This window comes from Triturus cristatus, chromosome 2_2 (assembly GCF_964204655.1).
Source record: "Triturus cristatus chromosome 2_2, aTriCri1.1, whole genome shotgun sequence".
Taxonomy (NCBI): domain Eukaryota; kingdom Metazoa; phylum Chordata; class Amphibia; order Caudata; family Salamandridae; genus Triturus; species Triturus cristatus.
In genome coordinates, this window is record NC_140582.1 from 485524371 (window position 1) to 485550991 (window position 26621).

The 26621-nt window shown below is 46.7% G+C and overlaps 1 long non-coding RNA gene across 1 annotated transcript in view; it reads right to left on the reverse strand.

Annotated features, from left to right (window-relative positions):
• Nucleotides 1–26621, reverse strand: part of LOC146862395 (uncharacterized) — a 343926-nt gene that overhangs the window by 52974 nt on the left and 264331 nt on the right. Inside the window, exon 2 of the long non-coding RNA XR_014978122.1 lies at nucleotides 431–550. This is a non-coding gene — a long non-coding RNA (uncharacterized LOC146862395). The remainder of the gene's footprint in view (nucleotides 1–430; nucleotides 551–26621) is intronic.

Below are 26621 nucleotides of genomic sequence, written 5' to 3' on the forward strand. Positions count from 1 at the left end.
ATTGATAAGAATAACCAATAAGAGTGCACAATAACTAAACAAATAGGAGAAATGCCTAGGGTAAAAAATACCTTACCAATAATAACCATGACTGGAAAGAAGAAAAAAGAAAGTATCAAAAATAGTAAAGGGCGAGAAGGCGTTTGATAAGAGAACTCAATAAAGTTAGAGGAAACATAGTAAAGGTTGTGGAATGAAAAAAGGAGACATGAAAGTAAATAGAAAGAGGCAAAGATGGTTAACAATAGATGCTGGAGGCTGACAGTATCAATAGGAAATTCAAACAGAGAGTAGAAAATAAAAGGATGAAAAATATAGCAGAATAAAGAGACACCAACGACACCCATAGAGAGAAAAGAAAGAATAGTTAGAAGAAAGAGAAGAAAGAAAATCAGAGAAGGAAGTAGAGTAGAAATGTAGAATGACATACCTACATAAGGAGAAAACAATTAGACAAGGAGGAGGGGTGGAACCACATGGAATAGACGGCACATCCAAGGTCAGCTGAGTGAGGGGACCAGGAAGACATCACGAAACAAGGATAGGGAACCTGTGGAAGTGAAGAGAATGATAAAAAATTAGGATAAAGAAGAACTAGAACAGACAACAACAGTAATAGTAACCTAAAGGAACAATAAACAGTTGTACAAAATCAAACTGCGGATAATGCACGATAAGAGTTGTACAAACTTAAAAAACTCAGTTTTAAAAGCTATTAAAGATAGTAGTGAGGAGAACAAAAATGCAAACAACAATTTAGAAAGAAAGAAAGCATCGTCAATCTTGAAACATTAACCGATGAGGAAGGACCAGAAGACTCCATGGCAGATGGTTTGCACGAGTTTATGAAACTTTGCAGGCGCAGCGGGTCTTCATATGTAGGTGTTCTGTTATTATAGGTAACCTTGAATAAACAAGGGTGAAAAAGACCATATCTGGCTCCTAATGAGCGAAGATCAGCTCTCATATTTAGAAAGGCTTTACGACGATTGGCAATAGCTGAGGCATAGTCTTGAGCAAAAAACAAAGAGGAGCCTGACCAAATAATCTTTGGAGAAGATTTAACCGCCTCCAATACCTTCAACAAATCTGTATATTCTAAGAAATACAAGATGACTCCTCTTGGTCTTTGTGAAGGTGAGGCATGAGAAGGTACACGACCTAGCCGGTGCACTCGTTGAATGTTTAGTACTGTACCCTCTGGCATGTAGAGGAGTTTTGGAAGAAATGATTTAAAGAAAGTATGGGAGTCGGATCCCTCAAGTCCTTCCTCCAAACTGTAAATGCGTAGATTATTTCTCCTATTGCGATTTTCCAAGTCCTCAACCTGTTTTTGGGGCACCAAAACTTGAGATTGAAGATGGGAGACCTTTACAAGATGTTCTTTAAAAGAAGTAACACTTTGCTCAACTGAAGAGACCCTTGTTTCAAGTTGAGACCAATTGTCTGTCAAAACTTGCAATTTCGTATTAGTCTCTTCCATAAAGGGACGAAGAGCTCTAATTTCCTCCAATAATAACTCCATGGACACTGGTGACGTTGATTTAGGAGGCGAAGGAGGGTCTTTTTTCAATCGCTTGGTATTGGATTTCCCCAAAGCAACTTGAGAGGGCTCCGTTATTGCATCTAAGTTTTGTGAAGATGATGTTAAAGAGTCTTCTAATTTGGAGAATTCTGAAAAAATCCTTGAGTTTTTCACAAAAATGTGCTTTGGTTTGGAAGATGAATGGTATGGCGCCTTTGTTCTGCCCATAAATCTCACACCACGCACTCTTTCTTGGCGAGAATTACGTGAGAATATGACGTTGAGCAGTGAGGGCCACACAAAAAAGGAGATGTTATAAGGAAGAGACACAATGGAATTGTATATAAGTAGACCTGCAAAGTGAAAAACACAAAAGTCTCTCTTTTATTTAGGAAAGTTAGTTATAGAACATGCGGAGTACCCCCTTTAGGATCTTGGTGTAGGGGGACAAAAAAGTACACGATGATAATCTAATGATGAGCCTAAAATGGCCACCATAAAACTTTCCTCATTGATATTTCGGCGAAAATCGAGCAGTAAGATGCAGCAAACGATCAGTGAATCCCAGCTTGGAAGCGTTGAAAATAGCAGGTGAAAAATTCCACATCCGTGATGAGCAGAGGATGGAGCAGGCAAATGTTATGCCGCGCAGTAGCATTGTGCAGTGAACTGAGGAAAAATGTGAGGGTGCATCATGTTTCTAAAATGGCTGCCAATAATTCTACAATGGGAGTGCTAAGAATGGGTTAACTCAGTGAAACCCAGCACCCAGCGCCATACCTGCTGCAAAAAAAGCATACATTTGACTGTTCAAAGTTATTGAGGGTGTGATGATACAGCGCAGGCATGAAGGATTTGGTTGCAGGTTCCTTGTGGAGAAATGCGCGATCGCGCGAGTAATTCAAAATGCCGGCCGTAATTAAAACGGGACACCCACTGCGGCATTAAAACTGTAGTTTCCCTCAAAAAAGTTTATTGAGCGCTGCAGAGCGTTCCCGGCAGCTTCCGATGTCCGCTCATACCTTTGGCACAGGGGGAGATGTCTCGCAAATCGACATCTTCACGGTGAGTCGTGGAGCCTCACTCGTTTGCCGCCATATCCCTCGGGCGCCAAGCCACGCCCCATGACATTGTATTCTTACTCAGTTAAAATCAGGAAACACATTTTTTAGGTCTCGCCTAGACAGCGCTTGCGCTGTCTCTCCGAGACATGCAGTATACCCTCTAGTGAGGAAGTTTCTGTGGAAGCTCCGCCCATCTTTTATATTGGCTTAGGTCAGTAACTACAGTCTTCCTATTGGTTTAAGGCTTGTTAGTCCCGCCTCATGACGATTAAGTCGTCATTTTTATCCTTCCAAGGCTACTGGCCCCTTTACCGGCACACTTCTTTCTGACACACGACCTAATCCGTCTGGAAGCATGTGTGAGCGCATGCCCAGTTCTTGAAAGGAGAGGCGCGTTGATGCATTGTCACTGCCACACTAAGTGTCAATTCAATGACAAGACCAAAGACTAACAAATGATGCTTATCTATAATTGATTAACGGAACCATCTCACGTTATACGTTACCTAAGACTGTTAGAGCGACATTGATCAAATTGTTAACAGGCAAAGTGTGACTGCCCAGTTCAAGTACTTTGCTGCCTTACACCTAAAATAGTGAGAAATATTGTTTGTGAATGGAAGATAAATACCTGTCACAGTGCAGAGGATTGTGGGTATGCATATGCCCTGCTCAAGTCCCGCATAATGCTATCAGCAGGTCTACGCGCCCATTAGGGCAAGGTCTTGCGACATAACTGCACTCGCACTGACAGCTCCAGCATTGAGTGAAGAGAGAGGGGCGTGGCCATGCAGCCGCACTGCTGGCAGACCCCAATCGCCCCCTCTCCCCCCCCACAGGACGACACCATGCGAATCCGCATCGGCACCCACAGCAGCCAAAAAAATAAAAAGCCCAGCTAATTCCAGTAAAACGAACATCATTTGTAAATATATTTATATAGCCATGACATCGCCGCTCACCCGCCGCCCCCCTCCCCGTTCGTGCCTTCAAATGCTTATTTTTTCAGAGCCATGACGTCGCGCATTATTTAAGTTTAAATTGCCGGCAGATTCCAATCGCCCCTCCGCAGGACAACACCATCCGCATCGGCACCCATGAAAAGCCCATCTCATTCCGGTAAAACGTACATCATTAGTGAATATATTTATATACAGCGCTATTTTTAACAACAGTGTGCAGGTTTAAAATACATACTGCTACGAAGCAGAGCAGCTGCGTTTTTCTTTTAGTTACTCTGCTTCATTATGGTATGTATTTTACACGTGCACCCTTTTTTATCTTTTGTTGCGTCTACGATGTTTTTAACAGTCTAAAATGGCGATATGCAGATTTCACTTTTCACTTGGGTTAGTCCCATTTCTATTGCCACATGATTCCACCAGTATAAGCACAGCATGGCGATCTCGCAGCGGAGTTGCGGTATTGTTTGTCTTCATTAGTGTAAATTGGGGTTTGAGTGTATGTTGTGCTTTGAGCCAGGATCAGGCAGGTAACCAACAATTATTTTCTTATGCTGATACTCCAGCCACACCGTTTTGTAGGAGTTAAGATGCGAACTAAGTGCTCCATGCCTCCTGTACTCTCTTCCTCCCTGCCAATGGTGCACATTGTAAATGTTTTAAACTGGGTCACCCCCCGCATTGCCTCTCAGCTTTGTTATTGTCAGTTTGGACCCTCCCAGGCCAGCGTCCATCTCGTCTCCAACCAGTGACATTTTTTGGGATTTGCCGTTCGATTTTTGTAATGTGTGTATTTGAACTGCAATTCGGAAAAAGGCGAACTGTAGCTCATACAAAAGTGACAAAAAGGCTGTCAATAATGTATTTACGTTTTGATTAGTGAAAAAAAAGGGTTAAACGACTTGCATAAGTTTGGTTCATACCTATTGCTGTCATTACAACTAAGTGGTATGTCATGTTTTCTTTCTAACAAACGCGGCAGCTAAATAAAATACGTTGTTTAAATTATAAAAAATGTTACAGTTATTTAAAACAACTAACAAATGCACATGTATTCTGCATGCGTTTTACAAAAATATTATTCGGACCCACCTTCTCCCTTTTCATGCTGACTGTTGTGAGGGATGAAAGGGTTTTTTAGCTGTGTGTCATGTAATCTGGATGTCATACTGTGGCTGGTACTTTTCAATTTCTTATGGCTTGGCAGGTTTTTGTAAGGCTGAAGCGATGCTATGCAGAGTGCTGTGATTTTTTGTGTTGAAGAATTCAGGTAGTGTGTTCTGTATGTATTGTGGTGTGGTCTGATCTGTTATATGGTGTGTTATAAGTTGCCGTGGGTGACTACAGATCATGGAGACTGCGAGGGGGTCTGCTTTAAATAATGACATGGGTTAAGGCAATCACATTAATGTGGTCATTAATTACTGCAGACAACACCACATTGTGACCGATGTACCAGGCCCTGCAGATGCAACTCGATTTGGTTTACTATAAATGCAAAACATCATTCCCCATCCTGCTGCAAACTCCTCGCTTCCCTCTTATCAAAGCGCTTCGTTAGGCTACCTAGTGGCTTCTAAGTGCCTTCATTCCCGACTTGGTTCAGCTATTACATCCCTCTATGACCCATTGAGTTCCCATTTTTCTATTCAAGTTTATCACTGTAAAGCAAACTACACATTCAGGTTATTGTACTTTTAATTCTACCTTTCGAGCAAACACATTCCATTTGTTTTTAAGATATCGGGCCGGACTGGTCGACCTCCTGTGGTTTCACAGGTGATTTTCCCCTGCAGACACAAACAATGAACCCATCTCCCTTTGTCATTGTTCCAGCCTTGCATTTTATAATAGCCTAGAAAATTGAGCCTGGTTTTGTCCTATCTTTATTTGGCATTTTTTACAACAACAGCATGCCCATTTTAGAGCACTGTTTCCCTTCCCCACATCCCGGTGGAGCCACTACTGGTCCCCAGCTTCAGACAATGTGCTGCATGACTAATTACCTATAAGGCCCCAAAGGCGAGACCGATTGCATTGCAAATGCTTGTCTTTTAATATCAGCACACCATAAGAGTGCAAATGCTTTCTAGTTTTTGGGATTTTTTATGTTGTACCTGTATTTTTTGTGTAATCTTGGATTTCCTGGTGCTCTTATCAATCAAGCGACTTGTAAAGCACAACTACTCACTCGTAAGGGTCTCAAGGTGCTGGCGGCGGTAGGAGGGACTGCTGATCCGTCGAAGGCACTGTGGTTCAGTCAAAGAGACAGGTCTTTAGGTCCTGCCTGAATTGAGGCAGTGAAGGTAATTTCCTGAGGTGGATAGGCCAGGTCTTTGCTGCGAGGTAGAAGGATTTTCCTCCAGCTGAGGTCTTGCGAATACGTGGGATGGTGGCCAGGGCCAGTTGGGAAGAGCAGATGTCTCTGGTGGGTATGTGGAATGTGAGGCGGTGTTTGAGGTAGGCAGGTCTTGCGCCATGTAGGGCTTTGTAGGCGTGTGTGGGGATCTGGAAGGTGATTATTTTGTTAACTGGAAGCCAGTGGCGGTCTCTCAGGGGATATTGAGGATGAGCCTGGAGGAGCCGTTCTGAATCTTCTGCAGTTTCTTTAGGAGTTTGTAGTTGATGCTCGCATAGACTGCGTTGCCGTATTCGAGTCTGCTGCTGATGAGTGTGTGGGTGACCGTCTTTCTGGACTCTGTGATGATCCACTTCAAGATCTTTTGGAGCAGGCATAGCGTGTGGAATCAGGATGATGAGACGGCATTGATTTGGCGGTTCATGGTGAGCGAGGAGTCCAGGAAAATGCTGAGGTTTCATGCGTGGTTAGCGGGTGTGGGGGGATCCAAGATCTGTGAGCTACCAGATGTCATCCCAGGCGGAGGGGGTAGAGCCCAGGATTAGGGCTTTGATCTTCTCTGAGTTGAGCTTGAGGCAGCTGTCCTTCGTCCAGGTTGTGAGAGCCTTCATCCTGCCGTGGAAGTTGTTCTTGGCGACTGTGGGTTCGTTGGTGAGGGAGAAGATCAGCTGGGTGTCATTGGCATAGGAGACGATGTTGAGTCTGTGGTATAATGCTGTTAAAATTGTGCATATTGGGGATATGAGTTAAGTTTATTTAAATTGCTCAATATAACACTCCTACAGTGCCATACATGCCACAAAAGCGTGAATGAGGCAATTCACTCATTTTAACAGAAAGACTCAATAGTGAAACAGAATGAATGCCACCGGGTAGGGTGAGAGCACCGCGGGCATATAAATGAACAATAGTAAGCAGGCGTGGCTGCACTAGGTGATAATGAAAACATACAGCAATCTCTATCTTTTCAATAGATATATTTTTCCTTCTTGGTTGCCCTCCGGAGAATAAAACACACAGACAAACCATAATTGTCATGCTGCAAAAATTAATTGCAGAATCCTAAGTAATAGACTTGTATTATATTAATTTCAAATACCTTCAGGCGCCCTTTATGAGCTTCTCAAGGGACCTACACCAACATAATAAGAGTCGCTTTAACAATACGGTCTGTGCATTGTAAAATAATATAAAAGGACAGTGGAGATAACACTTTAATTAAATCCTTATCTGGGTCTGAAAGATTCACTTTCAAAAGCAGATTAAAACAGCATCATCGGGAACCAGGGGATGATTTCATCACAGCTAATTCGAACATGAAATGCACCAGCACTCAGAATTCAGAGGGCCTGGTGAATACGCCTCGTCTGATGTCTGTATTAGGAATATCCTGCAGATAGCACTGTATCAAAGATGCTGTCCTCCTGCTGCAGCGTATGGTTGCCAGATATGAGGACTCTTTATACTTCAGTAGCGGGGCTCATTGTTATTCACCTCCATTTGCCGCCTCCGAGGTGGCGCTTCGGATTCCCGCCTGCCCGGGCACGTGAAAGCTAAGATCCGGGGTCCTTTGAAAGCTCGCGGTTTAATAATTGCACTTGAAAATGTCGCATTCTGAAACCTTTTGGGGAAATTGCTTGGATTAGAAATTGTTGCCAGTAAGCCTAAATGGCACTGAGTGAATTTAAAGTGTTATATTTAACTTTTTATTGGATGTTCTGTCAACAAGGTATTTTTACACATACTGCTGCAATTTTTTTTCTTACATTTATTTAAGCCTCAGTTCCACTTGTTCTCAAAGGTGACAACGCTCACAAGAAAAATACCGAAAAAAAGATGGTACATGTCGGTGGCTCTAGAAAGTTTTTGTAAACTTCTAGGTGTGTTGATTATTTTCTCTACATCTTCCATGTAGAACAGACCATTGCTATATTGCTTTCTGCACTAATGACAACTCTCAGTATGTGCTAAAAAACACGTAAAGGAAGGGATTACAAGGCTGAAGAGATCAGCCGGGTTGAAATGGCGATAGGAATTTTTCAGCTCGCTATTGCTGGCCTTTATCGAGATTAGGCAGGGCCATATCAAAATGCTTTGAAAATCTATGCCATAAAACGTAAGCAGCCACAAACGTATTTTTCAGACCGATGGCCGAAAAAATGATAAATTCTGCAGCAAAGTCCAGAAAAGGTGCAAACATAGGCATACCTTATAGGTTTTCTCAATTTATTGCCGCAATTTACCAAACAAACTTTATCAAACTATATTCAATGGATTTATTCATTGTTAACATTCCTGAGTCCAGTTTACATGTAATAATAATAATAATAATACAGCAGCTTATAGAGCGCGACAGCTACACCCGACAGGTGTGTCCCGGCGCTAAACCTCAGGCACTGCAGCAAACGAAGAAGGAAGAGAGCCACCTCAAGAGTGTTAATCTGATTTGAACAACCAGGTCTTCAGGGCCTTCCGGAAGCCAGGTTCTGTGCTAGCCTGACGAAGGTAGCCTGGCAAGGAGTTCCATAGTGTGGCTGCACTAACCGTGAAGGTTCTCCCACCCAGGCGAGATTTCCTAAAGTGGAGGGATTGTAGCAGGTTTTGGGAGTTTGAGCGCAACGCACGGGTCTGTTTATAGGGGCGCAATCTTTCTTTCAGATAGCTCGGGCATTTACCGCTTAAAGCCCTGTAAACCAGGGTCATGGCCTTAAAAACGATTCTCTTCTCTACTGGAAGCCAGTGGAGTTTCAGAAGATGCGGAGAGACATGGTCTCGAGAAGGCAAACGACAGACCAGTCTCGCAGCCGCGTTCTGAACCATCTGGAGTCGATGAATCGCATATTTTGGCAGACCAAGGTACAGTCCATTAGCATAGTCCAGCCTTGAGGTAACTGTTGCATGGACTACAGTTTTCCGGCAGTCTTCTGGTAAATACAGCAGTATTTTCCGTAAATTTTTTAATTTACTGAAGCAAGTAGCTGAGACTTGCTGTATTTGAGCTAAGAAGGAGAGATCTGTCTCCCATCTCACCCCTAGGTTCCGGATGCATTTGGCGGGGGAGGGAGGTGGACCCATTTCTACCGGCCACCACAACTCTGCATCAGGGACACAGCCCTGACCGAAGAACAATACTTCGGTCTTACCCGCGTTCAGCTTTAATTTGTTTGAGTTCATCCAAGCCGCAATATCCCGTAAGCAGCCTTTAAAATTCTTAAAAGCCTCCTCCGTCTGCTCCTTGAAAGAGAAAAACAACTGGGTGTCGTCCGCGTAGGAAATCGCTTTAACACCCCAGTTGGCGATCAAAGAGAAGAGCGGCGCAAGGTATAAATTGAAGAGTAGGGGGCTCAAGGCCGAACCCTGCGGGACACCACACCAGAGCTGTTTCGGATCGGACTCATATGGCTTAAGGGCGACCCTCTGAGTGCGGCCCCTCAGATAGGATGTCAGCCAGGACAGAACTTTACCCTCAAATCCCGCGGCGTGTAATCTCTGGATCAGTATAGAGTGGTCCACGGTATCAAACGCCGCAGATAGATCCAAGAGCACCAGCATTGCCGAGGCTCCTGAGTCCAGAGCCCATCTAACTGACTCTGCGACCTCGAGGAGCGCGGTTTCTGTACTGAAACCGGCCCTGAAGCCTGATTGTGTATCATGCAGTGACCCTCTGAGCTCGATGAAGGAGGTCAGTTGAGGTTGCACCAGTTTCTCCAGCATCTTGCCTGGGGCGGAGAGTAAGGAAATCGGTCTGAGATTACTAAGATCGTCCGGGTCACCACTACTACATCACTGATTGAGCAATTCTGAACTGGTGCCTGGTCAATTTTGGAGTAACATTTACACTGACCAGTTCATGCAAAAGTAATTTTCCACTGACAAATCAGTGCAACAAGAACATATACCTAAATAAAAATTCGATTTTGAACTAGTTGATCACCACAGTTGCCACTAAATAGTTGCCCAGTCAGCAAAGGATTCCTTGGAGATTGTGCAGTGCGCGTAATTCATCCCAATTTTTAAGAAGGCAGCTATATGTGATAAGGAGAATCTCAGTCAGTTTGACACACATACGTCATTCACCCTCATTGTGTGTGAGGGTGTGAGCAGGTCTCTAAGATGTCGAATGTGTGTTAGCCTCACTGTGCGCTGTACTGCCTGTATCCTGCTCTATCCCACAAATTAGGATACCAATCAGCTCTTTACTGACATGGTCCGAGCAGTGGGTGGGGTGGGGGGGTTGTCCCAGTGACATCTGAGGAGGATCTGGAATCGCTGGTAGACAGGGAACAGAGCTGGGATCCACTGCATGGTTAGGGATGGGAGGGGACGGCCTGGCCCCAGACGTGGAATGCGCTGGGCCAAAGCGCTCCGGAAGCAGCACAGCCCGATACATGACACCAACCCCCAGGGACTGCCCCCAGGAGAGGTGAGCAGCTCCTGCTGCTGACGTTGAGCCAATGTTGCTAATCCAGAGTGGCCTGATTTCCCTAGGTTCATGGGTGCTCAAACCACAGCTACTCTGGTCCTCTCCCTAATTGCAACACTGTTGGGCAGTAGGTTGAATCCAGCAACACCTGTCACATGAGGAGGCCTCACAAAATACTGCCCCTTGCATTCACCTTGCACTCCCAAGGGCTACAGCTCAGATGCAACTTCTTTTATAGGAAAATACTGCTGGAGCCTTGTGGGCATTGATGCCTCTACCCTAATTAATTCCTCTTTCCATCATGTTAACACAACCCGGGCTGTACGTTCAGTAGATTTCATCTTGTGCTCGTTGCTCTCTATTGCAGATGGGTGAGGACTTAATTTGATCGCTCATGCCTGCTCTGTTTGCATGAAGCACTGCCCATGCAAGGTACAAGGAAGTATAGAGGGCTGATAGCATGTAACCCTCTCTGTTTCATAGAACTGCCCTTTGAAACCATCAATTCTATGTTCCAGGCTCCAGGCTTCAGAGGATTTGACATGATGTTATTCCGCTTCTGGTCAAAAGGCTGACTGAGAACTGTGTTATAGCACCGCACAACTGGGACCTGCTGCAGCTATCTGATCTATCAATTCCTCACATTGACATTGATTCCAGTGCTCTCCTTTCCACTTGAATCTGCACCTACACTTTTCTCAGGCTCACATGTGTTTAATCAAAGTCACACAGAAAGGCGCCACAGATGCTAACATTAAGCCTTCCATGCCCACAGTGATGCTCACAGGGTTCCATGACACTAAAATAAAAGTAGCCCCCATTAATGCATTAAACATCTAAAAAGTGGCCCATTTTTGCACAATGGGAGCAGTTGTGAACGTCAGACACACTGCATAAGCATTTTGCAAGATATGGAAGGCTGTATGGATTTGAGCTTGCCGCAGGCAATGTTTGTTTTAATATCATGGAAAATAAACAGTAAAACCTGCCCAGCAGACAATGAGACAGGCCCACAAACAGCCAACACCTAGCCCACACACTGACCTGTCAGACCAGCCCATCAGACACTGCCTGATTGCCCTATAGGCTGGTCCAACCCGGACTGAGCTCATAACACGATCTTTTAAGGTGTCAGGGCAAAACATTACTACTCTTTAGAAACTGCCAACTTAATGATTTTTCCCAATTACAGTCTGGCAGTACAACATTAACTAGAGTCTTTTATGACTGTACAAAAAAACTGCGAGTGTTGGGGTAGAGGAAAGTCCTATTCCTCCCTGCATAGCTCAGAATCGCTGCAGATCAGCCAGCCCATTTTTTACAGACCTTCATACTGATTGGAACAAGCATCTTTCGCCAGTTTAGGTAAAGCAGATTTCTTCCACAACCATGACTCTCTGAGTTCTTGTGGCCTTAGACAAATAAAGAGTCTGTTCTTTAAGCACACCCTTTCTCATTGTGAAAGTGTTGAGCTTGCAAAGCCTGCAGTGAGGGTGCATCTATTACTTACAACTGTGCAAGGTAAGGAGAGTTACCTTTCTACCCTTACTAGTTAATGGGACAGGTTTTTGGTGGCCCAGGTCTGGTTTAACCAGCTCCACCACCTTTAGGCTACCTCATCTGGCTGGTCTCAATCAAATATGAGAGGGCCCTGTGGCTGCGACCATCAGTCTCCACAGGATACCCTGCATTTTGTGCTTTTGTGCAAATATTTTAGTCGGCAGAGGAAGCAGTATCTGCAGCCCCTCCTAAAAGGCCTGAATTTCATGCAAGCCCATGTGGCGCTTATGCGCCTGCAGCTTTTGCCAAATGAGTATAACCTTTCTGCAGTAACCTCCTCACTTCAGGCAGCTTGGTGGTCAAGACAGTCGAGAACCGATTGATATTTTACAGATAAGTTTTACTGTATATTGTTTTAAACGTGATTTTATTCAGTCTTTTTTTATAGTAGTTAATGTGATTTTATCTTTTATGGTTGATTTCGACTGAATAAAGATTGATTTGATTGATTGATTGGAACAGGGTGGAAAAATGTTCCAATGACAATGCAGAGTAATCCGCCACCATCCCCGTTTGCACCGTACCTGTGGTCAACGGAATGAACCAGCTACAGCACATCCCATTAGAAACCCTGCCTCGCCATCACAGATACAGGAGTAGATGCAACTGATCTTAAAACTGCCACCAAGTGATTGATTCAAGAATCAAAGAGTTCTACATTTTTTTAATTTTGCTTTGTTTTTTATTAAACCAATATTATGAGCATACAGTACAACCTAGTGTTACAGTCACATCATCCGGTATAAGCAGAGATATACAACAAACACATTTAGACAATAGACTATGACTGGGGATAGCGGGGCCAGCTATATCATGATACATGGTACAGAGTGCCAAGCAGTCATCTCCATATATAATATTATAGCCAGTACCAAAGGGAGCCATCATCCTATAACAACTCTGCGCAGATATGTTGTTGTGTATTTATGTGTAGTGTAGGGGGGCCCCCTAGAACAATCCAGGTCCGGATTCAAGATCAATGAAAATCTCCTCCCCAAATCTGCAGTAGCTCAGACAATTGGTACTGTCTTGCCCTGATGGAGTGGTAGAACTGAGGATCTGCTGCAATATAGGGGACCCCCTCTAAAGGTTATAATTTCAGGCTAGGAAGAAGAGGGGAGAAAACCAAAAAACATACAAAATATATGCTCCCTCGTAGCCTATCTATTCCTTATATCAAAAGACTTAATCTCACTTGGGCTACCTAATACATATAAACACAACAGTGACACTTAACATTTCAATTTTCATTACTTTTATTCTTTCATTGCTTTGTATACCTTATAATTTTTCATTTTCATTTTTATTTTTACATTCCATGTATTTCCATATATTTTTTCACAAATAGAAAAAGGCTATTTATGCAGATTTATACAAAAAAGTACATAATACCAAATCACCTTGTGCTTTGTATATAAGATTCTATCTGGTCGTGAAGGTTTATTTGTCATACATAATCTCCCACTTACTCATTCATTCATTCATTCATAGAACTTTATTCGATATATAAAAATACCATAAAAGCAACCAAATTTATCAACGCCGGTTACAGGTACAAGTTAAAAATTAATAAATACCCTCTTTTTCCAAACCATGTGATACAATTTCCATATGAACGTTAAAAAAAAACCCTTGTCACATATCCAACCAATTCATCTCTAATTATGAAGATCATTCATAAAACAATAGGTAATTATAACAGAGAAGCTACAGGTTACCATTACCCCTTGTGTTCCTTAGTCTAAATGCAGCCCTTAAAAAGTTTACAATACAAAACAGTGTAAGAGTATCTGGGGCCAGTTTTAAAAATAACAGTGCCCCCGTGCCTGTTTAAATCTGGCTTTCTTTAGAATTCCCTTCAGGAAGAATCTCCTAGAGTAAGAGAAAAAAGGGCATAATAAAATGAAATGAAGGGTGTCCTGAGGAGATCTATGATCGCAGCCACAGGGCCCCTTCATTTCTATGGAAGTTGTGAACCCTGTCGGTTCCGCCAACACATGATGTAAGAGATTCAACCTGAAACGAGTCATTAAAAATCTGTCGTGTGCACTGTTTATGCAAGACAGGTATGGTTCAATGCCTCTGACAGACCTAACTACTAGGTGTTCCCTGACCGACTGCTTGGCCAGCTCTGTGTTTTCTCGAAGCGTTAATGCATGTTTAAAAAACTGGTCCTTAACCAAAGCCTTATCTTTCATACTCACTTTAGAAGGGTTGGCAAATAGATCTGCAGAACCAATTTTTTCCAGAGTCTCCTTCACATATTTAAGCCAGGGAATTTTTAGCCCGTGGTCCAGGGAAAGGCAATCTTCTATAACCTGCCTACTAAAAGCCGCCTCCTCGTTTGCCCAGATCTTTATCCAACAGACTAAAGGTTTGACTGCCATACTGTCGCTGATGTATCGGGCACCCAGTTCTTCATGCACGATGTGGGCTGGCGTGCTTTGAGGTACTTTTAACAGACGCCTAAAATATATGTTTTCTTCAATTTGCATCTCTGTAGCCTGGGTAAAGCCCCACACCTCACTCTCATACAGAGCTTTAGCGCAACACATAGCACTATATAATCTTAGTATCTGTTCAGGGGACCAGCGACCTAATCTGTGCGCAAAGCTCATTATGGATCCAGTACAGCTGGTCATTACCCGACACTTATCCTCAATTAGATATTTCAAATTTAATTGATGATCAAATAAAATCCCCAGATATGAAAAGGACTGTACCTTTCCTAGCTGATGCGATCCAATTGTATACTTATAGGGTTTGCTTGTTTTTTTCCCCACCTCCATTACATATGACTTTGCCAGGTTAGGCGATAAGTCCAAATTCTCCATAAATGACACAAACCCATCAATTAAAACCTGCAAACCTTTAGGGGTACGAGCTAAGAGTACCGCGTCATCTGCATAGAGCAGAACCGGGATTCCCCGAGTACCTCCTTTGTATGTTCCAGGTGTGGGCCGTCCTGTAACATACATGTTGTCCAATCCCCAGATGAGGCTCCCAGATTTGGACACAGGTGACAGTTAAAGTCACCTGCTAAGACCAGCCGGAGAGACAACTGCCCTTGCGCCTGTGTTTGGTTAATTCTTGTGTTTAGTTCATGCAGGCTTACGGAGCCCTGTCCATTTTGGCTAGCATTATAAAAATTAATAAAAAATAACCTATAGCAGTTATTACAATTTTTTAAACCCTGCGCAACTTCTGATCCCCATGCTAGGTCCAGCCCACTTCCCTGCAGTGTAAGATCTACGTAGATAACCAGCCCTCCCCTAGCCCTACCTGAAGAGGCTTTTTGTGCTGGGCAAAAGAAGGTTTTATATCCTTCTAGATAGAGGTTGTTATTAATTGATTCGCAGGTTTCTTGGAGGCAAATTATCTGAAACTCCCGAATATAGAGCAGCCATTGTTGGTCCTTAATTTTAGAGGACAGGCCTGCTATATTCCAAGAGACTATTTTTATATCTTTCTCATTTAACCTCTCTCGGTTAACAGTCACCTGAGAATTATGCGGCCTATCCGTTGGCTTACTTGTACCCATAATCTCAGGATCGTTTGCCACCTTGGTATTGCAATTGTCTTGAACTTCAGGCTCCCCACGCCCCCTTCTATGATCTATGCTAAGCACCCCATTGGTGAAAGCACTACCTGGTTCCTCCGCCCCAATTAGTCAGTCAATATCATCCAGACCTCTAAGCGGTGAAAAGATGTTACTTGTCGGCACCATATTGACCTGCCCAGGCTCACCATCCTGTTGGCCCACATATCCATAGGGCACATTCGGATTAGCCGATTGTCTATAAAAATAACCCAGCGGGAGTATTTTAATGCTTGAGTCCGCGTTGTATAGATAAGGCCTTCTGCTCTGGGCAAGAGTCTTACGCACGAGTTCGGGGAACCTAAGTGTCACAATCACACAGTCCCCTGAGAAAACTTTTCTTGTACTGCCGACCCATGATACTCTCCTTGCCATTAAAATATGTCTGTGGTCTTTGATGTTGAACCCCACATTTCTGCACATCCAGTGCGCCACCTTATTAATCAATTGTGTCGTACGTTCCTTCCTTTGCTTAGTATAAGCTGGGACGCCTGTTAAAACAACTGTAAGCGGGCTTGAAGCAGGGGGAAGATCTAAAACAGGTAAACCAGGGGTACTCTGCACCAGGTGAGACACCATCACTTTTTCTTGTTGCATCACATTATCTCCCCTTCCTTGTGCAGATGTATCCACTAACTGTCTTGGGGGATTGCCTAAATTCACTGGCCTAGGCTCCCTTGGTCCCCTATTGGCGGGAATTGGGTTTGGTCTCATTATATCAGGGCACTCTAGTTGGTTACTATCTACCCCCCACGATCCGCTAAACCCTTATCATTGGCCCCCTTTGCCCTCTGCGCCGTTTCATTGATAAGAGGTGAGACTTTCGCATTAATAATTTCTGCCCCCCCCCCAGCAACACGAAAACATCTGCAAGCCCCCACAGTGGTTAATACATTGTCAGAGTTCTGAAAATGGGACAGCCTTGTTTCTATTGCCTCTAATTTGCTTAAGAGGGGTCTCAAAAATGTAGCCATCAAAGTCTCCAACCATGTCCATAACTCAGGCTCAACCCTGGCCTCCACTACTGGACTATTTACGCGGTCTCCGGCCAGTCCAGTATTAGGCTTTGGTATCAGTTTATCCGATGACCTATTGCCCTGATGTTTAGATCTAGGTTTAGGTTTAGTCTTCTGTTTTTGTGTAACCCCCCCCTCGTGCGCTTTGCGGGTGGCTCATCAGAGCTTACTATCAGAGGTTTCGATAGGCTTGTCACAACATCCCTGCTGATTCTTTTTGATCGGGTAATAGCCTTGTTGCCAACATACATAGGTTCAGTATCCACTGTAGACAGGTCTATTCTTTCATCACTCAATAGAGAAGGATAATCCGAGTTATAGTCCCCAGGGGGCTTCTGGGCAGAGCTGGCATTATGAATTTGTGCAGTCGTGGCCAAACTTAATCCTACTAATAAAGGTGCCACACTTCCATTAGTGCCATGGTACAAGGTGGCGATACGTGGGTTCTCCAAAGTCTCCACAGTCTCCAGGGTGCCCATGGGGGATTTAGCTGCAGCTATGCCTCCCATTGAGGACCTTTTATGTGCTGAGAGGGTGTCAAGTGAGAGTCTTTTCTCGGTCATCTGAATCTGGTGGGTCAGTAGTGACTCTGCTCTTGTCAGGAAAGCATCCAAAGTCCCAGCAACCCCCCCTCCCACTGACGGGCCTGTAGCCTTGCGTTTGCTCATTGTATGTATGGCCAACGGGTACTAGTAGATAATAGACAATATGCTCCAGCCCCCCATACAATTCAGTACCTTATATAGTAGCTGCGGCTATGAGGGTCCTAAGCGCCCTCCGATGGTGCTAATTGCCGATACCACACAGGGGGCTTCTGGGGGATATAGTTTCCGCCTGGCCGTTCCCCTCACAGTGGTATGGCGGTGCAGCGGTGCAGCTAATGCCCGTGCCACCGGTCTTCCCAGCAGGAAACGATGCAGGGGAAAGATTCAGGTAAGTTTAGCCGTTCACCTCCGTTCACCTCACGGCAGTACGAGTCAATGTGGCGCGTCTGGCGCTCAATTTACTCCACAACCCCCAGGCCGCACCACAAGCCACACCATGAGCCGCACTACAAGTTGCATTCCGTTCAAACTCAAATGGAGGACAACTAAGCCGCTTCTGCGAGGGCAATTTAGTCAATGCCTTGGCTCCCTCAGTGGCTTTGAAGAAAAAAGAGAAGAAAATGGCAAATGGCAAGTCGACCTGGATAATTACTTGCTCCCACTTGTTATACTTCCCACAAATAACTTTATGGCGACTGTTGGAGTAATCTGGCGTTTCCTTTCGTGTGGCGGCGTGACGGCGTTCTCCCCGATTGCTCCGTGACTCAGCTGCCTTCTACACTTAATTACGGGGGATGGGATGGCTGCATACCAGGTGAAAGGAACAGAGAGCTGAGATCAGCAGATCCTGTGGAAGGGGGCAGAAGTGCACAGGGAGGGTCGCGGCCTGTTACAGTAAATCCAGGATAATGTATTTTCGGCCTTCCAGTTACAGAAGGACTCACCATGGGATTAGTACCGCTCCTTACTCCTTACGTGCCCGGGCTGCTCCCGCCACTCCTGTCCTTCCTCCGAGGCTCAGGGAGACTCAGGGGGATTGGCGCTGCCCCTTGTGTGCCCAGGCTACTCCCACTGCTCCCGTCCTTCCTCCGAGACTCCGGGGGTCGGCACCGCTCCTTGCCACTGGTGCTGCACGCTTTCCGCATAAACTTCTGGGCTGGGAACTTCGAATCTTCGGGGCTGTAAACTCCCACTTACTCAGATGCTGGTTGTATGAAGTTTGTGAGAGTGTGTATGTGTTTGAATGGTTGTGATATGGATGTATTTATTTTAGTCAGTCCAGGGGTTGTTGTTTTTCTTTAATTGTATATGTGAATCGGTATTATGTACTTTTTTTGTATAAATCTGCATAATTAGCCTTTTTCTATTTGTGAAAAATATATGGAATGTAAAAATAAAAACTGAAAATGAAAAACTATAAGGTATACAAAGCAATTGTAGGAAGGTGGATATCTGACTATGGTTACCCCCAAATTTTTGCCTAGTGTCTAGCTGGTTTTTCGACTTAGTTGGCCTGAGATCCTGCCATTCAGGCTCTCAGGCTATCTGCTCTCTCTGTAAAATGGACTCCATGTACCCTAGGTACATACCCAATTGGTTGGATCACCCTGTCCGCCCCTGTACCAGTGTACACTAGGTACCCAGGGCATTGGTGTACCCAAGGCCTGCCAAGGGCTGCAGCATGTATTATGCCACCCCAGGCTTGGCCTAACAATTTGACACAACTGGCTGATCACTCAGCTGGGGTAAGTTGGTGTAATCACCTCTTACTTAGGTGTAGTATACCTATACCTAACCTTAAATGGGACACCTGGTAACCTATAAGTCACTCCTATGGCAGGCCTTAACAATCCTGAAGGCAGAGTGCTTGGTTCCATGTGAGATGGTGCTCTGGCATGAGCTGAGCCTGTCTGCAGTGGTCGGAACAACTTCCTTCTGCTGTTTCCAGATATCGTCATACCATATACTCTTAAGTGCATTATGAACCTCGCGGTTAAATGCTATCTTTGGTTTGGCTTTATCAAAACATGTCGAGTAAGGTGTCATACGAATTGGAATACTAACCCCTCGCCAATTCTGGCGACGGGGTTAGCATTCCACCCTTCTAGAGGGACACGACATGTACAGTACCTGAAACCCGGGTAAAATCAGACATAGCCTCAGCTCCACAAAATGGATGCTGCCACCACAGACACAAGTCTGCCCTCCTGCTGCTGGGAGTCCTTCCAGCTTGGGAGGTGTGGACAAAGGGTTTCCTGCCAGGGGAGGTGCGTGCACCACCCCAGACAGGATTTTGTGTATTGGTCAGGTAGGGCTTGAAAGAAACCAGACATGCCTGTGGCTCACAAGGAGCCTCGGTGCATATGCCAGTTCAAACCGGTCCTGGGGCACACCAGTCCCGGGCCTGGGGCGAGCTGGACAAAGGATTGGGGGTGTAACCACCCCCCTTCCTGGTCCCACCCATAGGGAGGGACCTAGCAGGTAGTCCGGCCCCTAGAATCCGAATAAAGGTAGGAGCTGTGTCCTAAGACTTCAGACATCCTGGAATCAACTTGAAACTAAGAAGAAGACGGGAACTTCGACATTCTGCTGCACAGAAGACTGAAGAAAATCTCCCCTGTGGTCAGGGAGTGACCACCTTGCTAACGCAAGCACCATCCAGCGAATCAACGTCTGCTTTGCCGCCGCCTCCCGCCGGAGCCCGAGCCCAGAGACTGACAAGACCTGGACCTCCAGACCTCTCACCGCCCGATCCACAGTCCCTGAAAAGAGGAGACCCGTGGAGGCACCGAGACACGTGGAGCCAGCCATCTTGGAACGACTACGACAAGCTGACCAGTGCAACAACCGAGGCTCCCTCCAAGTTGTGCTTTGGGTCCTGAGAAGCCCAACCCTCGAGCAGCATCTGCACCAAAGGTGAGCCCTCCAGCATCTCCACGATCTGCGTGGGGCCCTTCTGCATTTTGCCACTCGACGCGCCTAACCGGTTGCTGGCCCGCTGGCTAGTGGCCATCTTGGCGACGAAATCTACGACAAACACCGCTGGTCTGGTTGCTCCAGACTGGCCCTTGCTCCCCTCCAAAGGAGCAATCCCTCTGACCTTGCTGGTCAGAACCAACAGCTGATTTCCGAATCCTCCTACAATTGCTTTTGCCAAGGCTTGTTTGCTTCGATCAAGTCGCCGACACCGCCGACAGCGAGAGCCTGCGTGGGACAGCTCGTGAGCCGACTCCTGGACGTCGTCGACCTTCAGGGACCACGTGGCTGCGGAGACAAGCTACCCCTCATCACCTGTTTGCACCCGACATCGCCTGGTACCCATCTGGTGCCACGCTGGTCACTGGCTAGTGACTGTGAACACTGTCCCCTCTGCTTACAGGTCTTCAACATCTCCGATCCACTCTTGGATCCACTGCATCTCTTCCCGACCGACCGCCTGCAGCATCTTTGTCCCAGGCTCAACGGAACAGATAGAAGAAACCCGACGCACTTTGAGGCCTATGCACCCGCTTCCTGTGGGTGAGGTAAAGCTGGTACTCCGGTGCCCATGTGTAGTAATACATCTCTAGTGCCTGTGTTCCAAATCTTAAGTTCCTAGGTCATCCGGAAGATTCCTTTTGCAGTAACTTTGTACTTTTTACGCACCCATTGAAACCTATGGGAGCACGCGTGTGACTATTTGCTCTGCACACGCCACCCGTGGACCTCCTGGTCACTAACTGACGTTAGCTCCTTGTAGGCCCAGCGATTCTAGAGGCCCTAGGCCTTTTCCCTTTTCTGTTCGTGGTACTTATACCACTATTTTAGTATATGGTTCGAGTGGCCACCAGGGCCTATCCATATAAAGTGCAACTTCTGTGTATTCTGTGATAATCTTGTTTGACGATTTGTGCTCCTGTGCTCATAAAGAGACTAGGGGTTACTTTGAGAAATAAATACATATATATTTTGAATATATATCTGTGTGGTGTCCTTTCATTGGTATAAAAGGGGGTTATATTTGGTAAAACAGCTGGCTTAACACGCATCACGAGTTTAGCCTCAAAGACTGCTTAGCCTACGCTACCACTAGGGCAGCTGGTCCGAAAAGGTTGACTTACAACCACACCATAAGGGTTGCTTGGCATGGTACAAGGTGGTCACTAGAACTAGTGAACAGCATATACCAGGCCAACTTCTCACATTGGTGAGCAGCGGTTGGATTTGAGCTTGCTGTGTTTTACCATTGTAATCTCTTGGTTACCAATTGAAAGATCACATAGGTACCTGTAGGTACATATAAAACAAGATTAGATATACATAAGTTCTACTGAACTTAGTTGTTGTAGAGCAAAGGGAGTAGCACACCCTGACTACAACTACTAGATAGGTTTAGTAGGTAAACACAAGTGTAGGTAGATTGCAACACATCCACCCACACTTAAGAGCAATGGCCGGGGCAGAGGGGTCCACTGTACCCATCTCTGTTGAGAGTGACCCCCAGAGGGCACCATCCAGCTTTGCTACCCTTAATCAGAATGAGCTCAGGCATTTGGCAACTCTTAGAGGCCTTAAACAGCCCAAGAACCCAAACTCTGCTGAGCTCAGAGAACTCTTACAGAATGATGAGAATCAGAGAGAACTCAGGAAAGCTTCCCAGTTAGCCCCCTTAGGGTCAGGAACAGGAGGCCCCCCTTCTGAAGATGCCACAGAGGTACCCCCTTCCAATAGTCACCCCTTAGATGGGATGCCTACCACAGAGGAAGAAAGTGATGGGGATACAGATGTGAGTGGGGATGAAGGGAGAACTAGCCCAGTGCCAAGTGTTATACTTGGCCCAGCTAAACTAAGGCTGTTGGGGACTGACAGTGGGTTCACCCCATTGGATCTCCCCAGTGGACTTAACACAGGGCTTGGAAGGCAAAGGAATCGCTCAGGTGACTCCAATGCTTCCCATGGCTCTAGAGGCTCTCAAGGTCACTCCAGAAGGAGACTGACCACCCCTCAGAGGAGGGAACATGAGGCCAGAATGCAGGAAGCCCAGCTGAGGATCAGGAAGCAGGAGCTAGAAGTAGCCCTGATGGAAGAAAAACTGAACAAGGCTAGGCAGCCTAGAGAGAGTGGGTCTATACCCACTGGTGGCAGCAATGTCCCTAGGGACAAAGATAGGGTCTTTGACAATAGGAACCTGTCCAAGATTGTGCCCCCCTACAAAAGTGGGGATGACATCCACAAATGGATGACTGCTCTTGAGAGAGCCTGCAAAGTGCAGCAGGTTCCTGAAGACCAGTGGGCAGCAATCTTATGGCTCTCCTTTGAGGGGAGAGGCAGAGATAGACTCCTCACTGTTAGAGAAGAGGATGTCAGAAATTACAGAGTCCTGAAGAGTGTCCTAGTTGATGGGTTAGGCTTAACCACTGAACAGTACAGGTTAATGTTCAGAGACACCCAGAAGACACAGACTCAGGACTGGTCTGAATATGTGGAATGTGCCACTAAGGCTTTGGAGGGTTGGTTGCTGGGAAGTAAGGTGTCTGATTATACAGGATTGTACAATTTGATGATGAGAGAGCAGATTTTAAGTAATTGTCAAAACCAGCTTCTCCATCAACACCTGGTAGACTCAGATTTGACCTCTCCCCAAGAATTGGGAAAGAGGGCAGATAAATGGGTCAGGACCAGGATCAGGCCTAAAAACCAGGGTGGTGACCAAAAGAAAGATACCACCAAGCCTCAAGAGAAGGGTGGGGATAAAGAAAAAGAGAAACCTTCCTCAGGGCCCCAAAACTCCACACAGGGTGGTGGGTCCCAAGCTCCCTCCTCTACCACAGCTAAAAAGCCCTACTGCCATGAGTGTAAAACTCCTGGGCATTGGAAAACTGACAGCGGTTGCCCAAGGGCTAAAAACAAAACTGTTCCTCCAATTACTCCTGTCACACCACCTATTACTGTCAGCAGTAATCCCCCAGGTGGTGGGAGTGCCCCCAGAAATCTGGGTGGGTTTACTTGGGGAACACAGGGGGACCCTGGCTTAGCCAATTCCCCTACAGCAACCACTCTTGTCTGTGATGGTGGCATGGGGTTTGCCAACTTCACTGCCTGTCCCAACACTTTGGGTAGGTACAGACAGGAGCCCTACATCAATGGTACAAAAGCTGAGGCCTACAGAGACACTGGGGCTAGCATCACAATGGTGGCCCATTGGCTAGTTCCCTCTGAGCAGCTTTTGCCCGGTTTCTCCTACCAGGTGACTAACATTGATGGCAAACAGAACAGTCATCCCATGGCAGAGGTATGTCTCAGCTGGGGAGGGGTCACTGGCCCTAAAAGGGTAGCAGTGTCCCCAACCTTGCCTGTAGACTGCTTACTGGGGAATGACTTAGAACTCTCAGCTTGGGCTGGAGTTGAACAAGACACCCATTCTAAAATGGTAGGCCTTTCACAAAAGGGTAGGGGGGTTGTGCCATTCACAACCCCTGTCCAAATAGATTTCCTCCCTGAAAAGGTTGGAAGGGCAGTGGTAGCCACAGCCCAGGCACAGACAGACTTCCCTGTAGGGACTGGCAGAGCTGTGACAGTCACAGCTCAAACACAAACTGAGTGCCCCCCTGAAAAGGTTGGCAAGGCTGTAATGGTCTCAGCCTATACTCAGACTGACATAGGTGTAGTGAAGCCTGAAACAATGGATCACTCCACACAAACTGAGAGTAGTGGGGAGGAAGAAAAGTCTCCCTCTCCCCAGACATTAGGAAAAGGTCAGCCTCCTCAGGGATCTGACCTCACCCCTTGTGAAGGAACTGCCCCAGAGGTAGCCAGGCCTGGCCTGGCAGAGCCTCTGATGTCAGTGGCCCCTTCCAAGGTGGGATCCAGTCTGGTGCAGGTAGCCTGCCTCTCTCTACCCTGCCTCAGTCAGCCCAGGGCTGCAGAGGTCAGGGAGGCCAGTGGACCCCCAGAGGGCCCCTGTCCACAAGAACCCCCCCATCAAAAGAATGAGGATTGCCTGGCTAGTAGCCCTAGTCAGGTGATGGGTAAAAACATTCCTGAGGGATCTCCTTTACAGGTAGTTAGGGACCTCCCCCAGGGGGATTCTGTTGGGCACAGGCAAACATGGGACCTTAGGGCCCCAAACCTGACCTGTCCCTCCAGTAAGCCCACAAAAGGGACCCAGCCTCCAGCTTTAGGTAGCCAGAGGCTGACCCTGAGAGCACAGTGCAACTCAGTTAAAGAAAGAAAGGCATCCATGGTGGAGGATGATTGGAGGAAGCTGAGGCCTCACTTTGAGGACACTCACTTCAGTACTCCATCTCAACACCAGCCTTTTACTTTGCCAAGACACACCACAGGTAGAGATTCCCTATGGTGGAGACCCTCTGATACCCTTAGGGTGAGGGATTGCTTAGTGGACCATGAGACAGGGGGTAACCATGCCAGTGCTGGTTCCTCCTTATATGGCCACTTGGGCAATATAGGCTTACCTGGTCAAGGTCAGCCTTATCTCCCTTCGTTTGGGGGGGGGTTGTGTAGGAAGGTGGATATCTGACTATGGTTACCCCCAAATTTTTGCCTAGTGTCTAGCTGGTTTTTCGACTTAGTTGGCCTGAGATCCTGCCATTCAGGCTCTCAGGCTATCTGCTCTCTCTGTAAAATGGACTCCATGTACCCTAGGTACATACCCAATTGGTTGGATCACCCTGTCCGCCCCTGTACCAGTGTACACTAGGTACCCAGGGCATTGGTGTACCCAAGGCCTGCCAAGGGCTGCAGCATGTATTATGCCACCCCAGGCTTGGCCTAACAATTTGACACAACTGGCTGATCACTCAGCTGGGGTAAGTTGGTGTAATCACCTCTTACTTAGGTGTAGTATACCTATACCTAACCTTAAATGGGACACCTGGTAACCTATAAGTCACTCCTATGGCAGGCCTTAACAATCCTGAAGGCAGAGTGCTTGGTTCCATGTGAGATGGTGCTCTGGCATGAGCTGAGCCTGTCTGCAGTGGTCGGAACAACTTCCTTCTGCTGTTTCCAGATATCGTCATACCATATACTCTTAAGTGCATTATGAACCTCGCGGTTAAATGCTATCTTTGGTTTGGCTTTATCAAAACATGTCGAGTAAGGTGTCATACGAATTGGAATACTAACCCCTCGCCAATTCTGGCGACGGGGTTAGCATTCCACCCTTCTAGAGGGACACGACATGTACAGTACCTGAAACCCGGGTAAAATCAGACATAGCCTCAGCTCCACAAAATGGATGCTGCCACCACAGACACAAGTCTGCCCTCCTGCTGCTGGGAGTCCTTCCAGCTTGGGAGGTGTGGACAAAGGGTTTCCTGCCAGGGGAGGTGCGTGCACCACCCCAGACAGGATTTTGTGTATTGGTCAGGTAGGGCTTGAAAGAAACCAGACATGCCTGTGGCTCACAAGGAGCCTCGGTGCATATGCCAGTTCAAACCGGTCCTGGGGCACACCAGTCCCGGGCCTGGGGCGAGCTGGACAAAGGATTGGGGGTGTAACCACCCCCCTTCCTGGTCCCACCCATAGGGAGGGACCTAGCAGGTAGTCCGGCCCCTAGAATCCGAATAAAGGTAGGAGCTGTGTCCTAAGACTTCAGACATCCTGGAATCAACTTGAAACTAAGAAGAAGACGGGAACTTCGACATTCTGCTGCACAGAAGACTGAAGAAAATCTCCCCTGTGGTCAGGGAGTGACCACCTTGCTAACGCAAGCACCATCCAGCGAATCAACGTCTGCTTTGCCGCCGCCTCCCGCCGGAGCCCGAGCCCAGAGACTGACAAGACCTGGACCTCCAGACCTCTCACCGCCCGATCCACAGTCCCTGAAAAGAGGAGACCCGTGGAGGCACCGAGACACGTGGAGCCAGCCATCTTGGAACGACTACGACAAGCTGACCAGTGCAACAACCGAGGCTCCCTCCAAGTTGTGCTTTGGGTCCTGAGAAGCCCAACCCTCGAGCAGCATCTGCACCAAAGGTGAGCCCTCCAGCATCTCCACGATCTGCGTGGGGCCCTTCTGCATTTTGCCACTCGACGCGCCTAACCGGTTGCTGGCCCGCTGGCTAGTGGCCATCTTGGCGACGAAATCTACGACAAACACCGCTGGTCTGGTTGCTCCAGACTGGCCCTTGCTCCCCTCCAAAGGAGCAATCCCTCTGACCTTGCTGGTCAGAACCAACAGCTGATTTCCGAATCCTCCTACAATTGCTTTTGCCAAGGCTTGTTTGCTTCGATCAAGTCGCCGACACCGCCGACAGCGAGAGCCTGCGTGGGACAGCTCGTGAGCCGACTCCTGGACGTCGTCGACCTTCAGGGACCACGTGGCTGCGGAGACAAGCTACCCCTCATCACCTGTTTGCACCCGACATCGCCTGGTACCCATCTGGTGCCACGCTGGTCACTGGCTAGTGACTGTGAACACTGTCCCCTCTGCTTACAGGTCTTCAACATCTCCGATCCACTCTTGGATCCACTGCATCTCTTCCCGACCGACCGCCTGCAGCATCTTTGTCCCAGGCTCAACGGAACAGATAGAAGAAACCCGACGCACTTTGAGGCCTATGCAC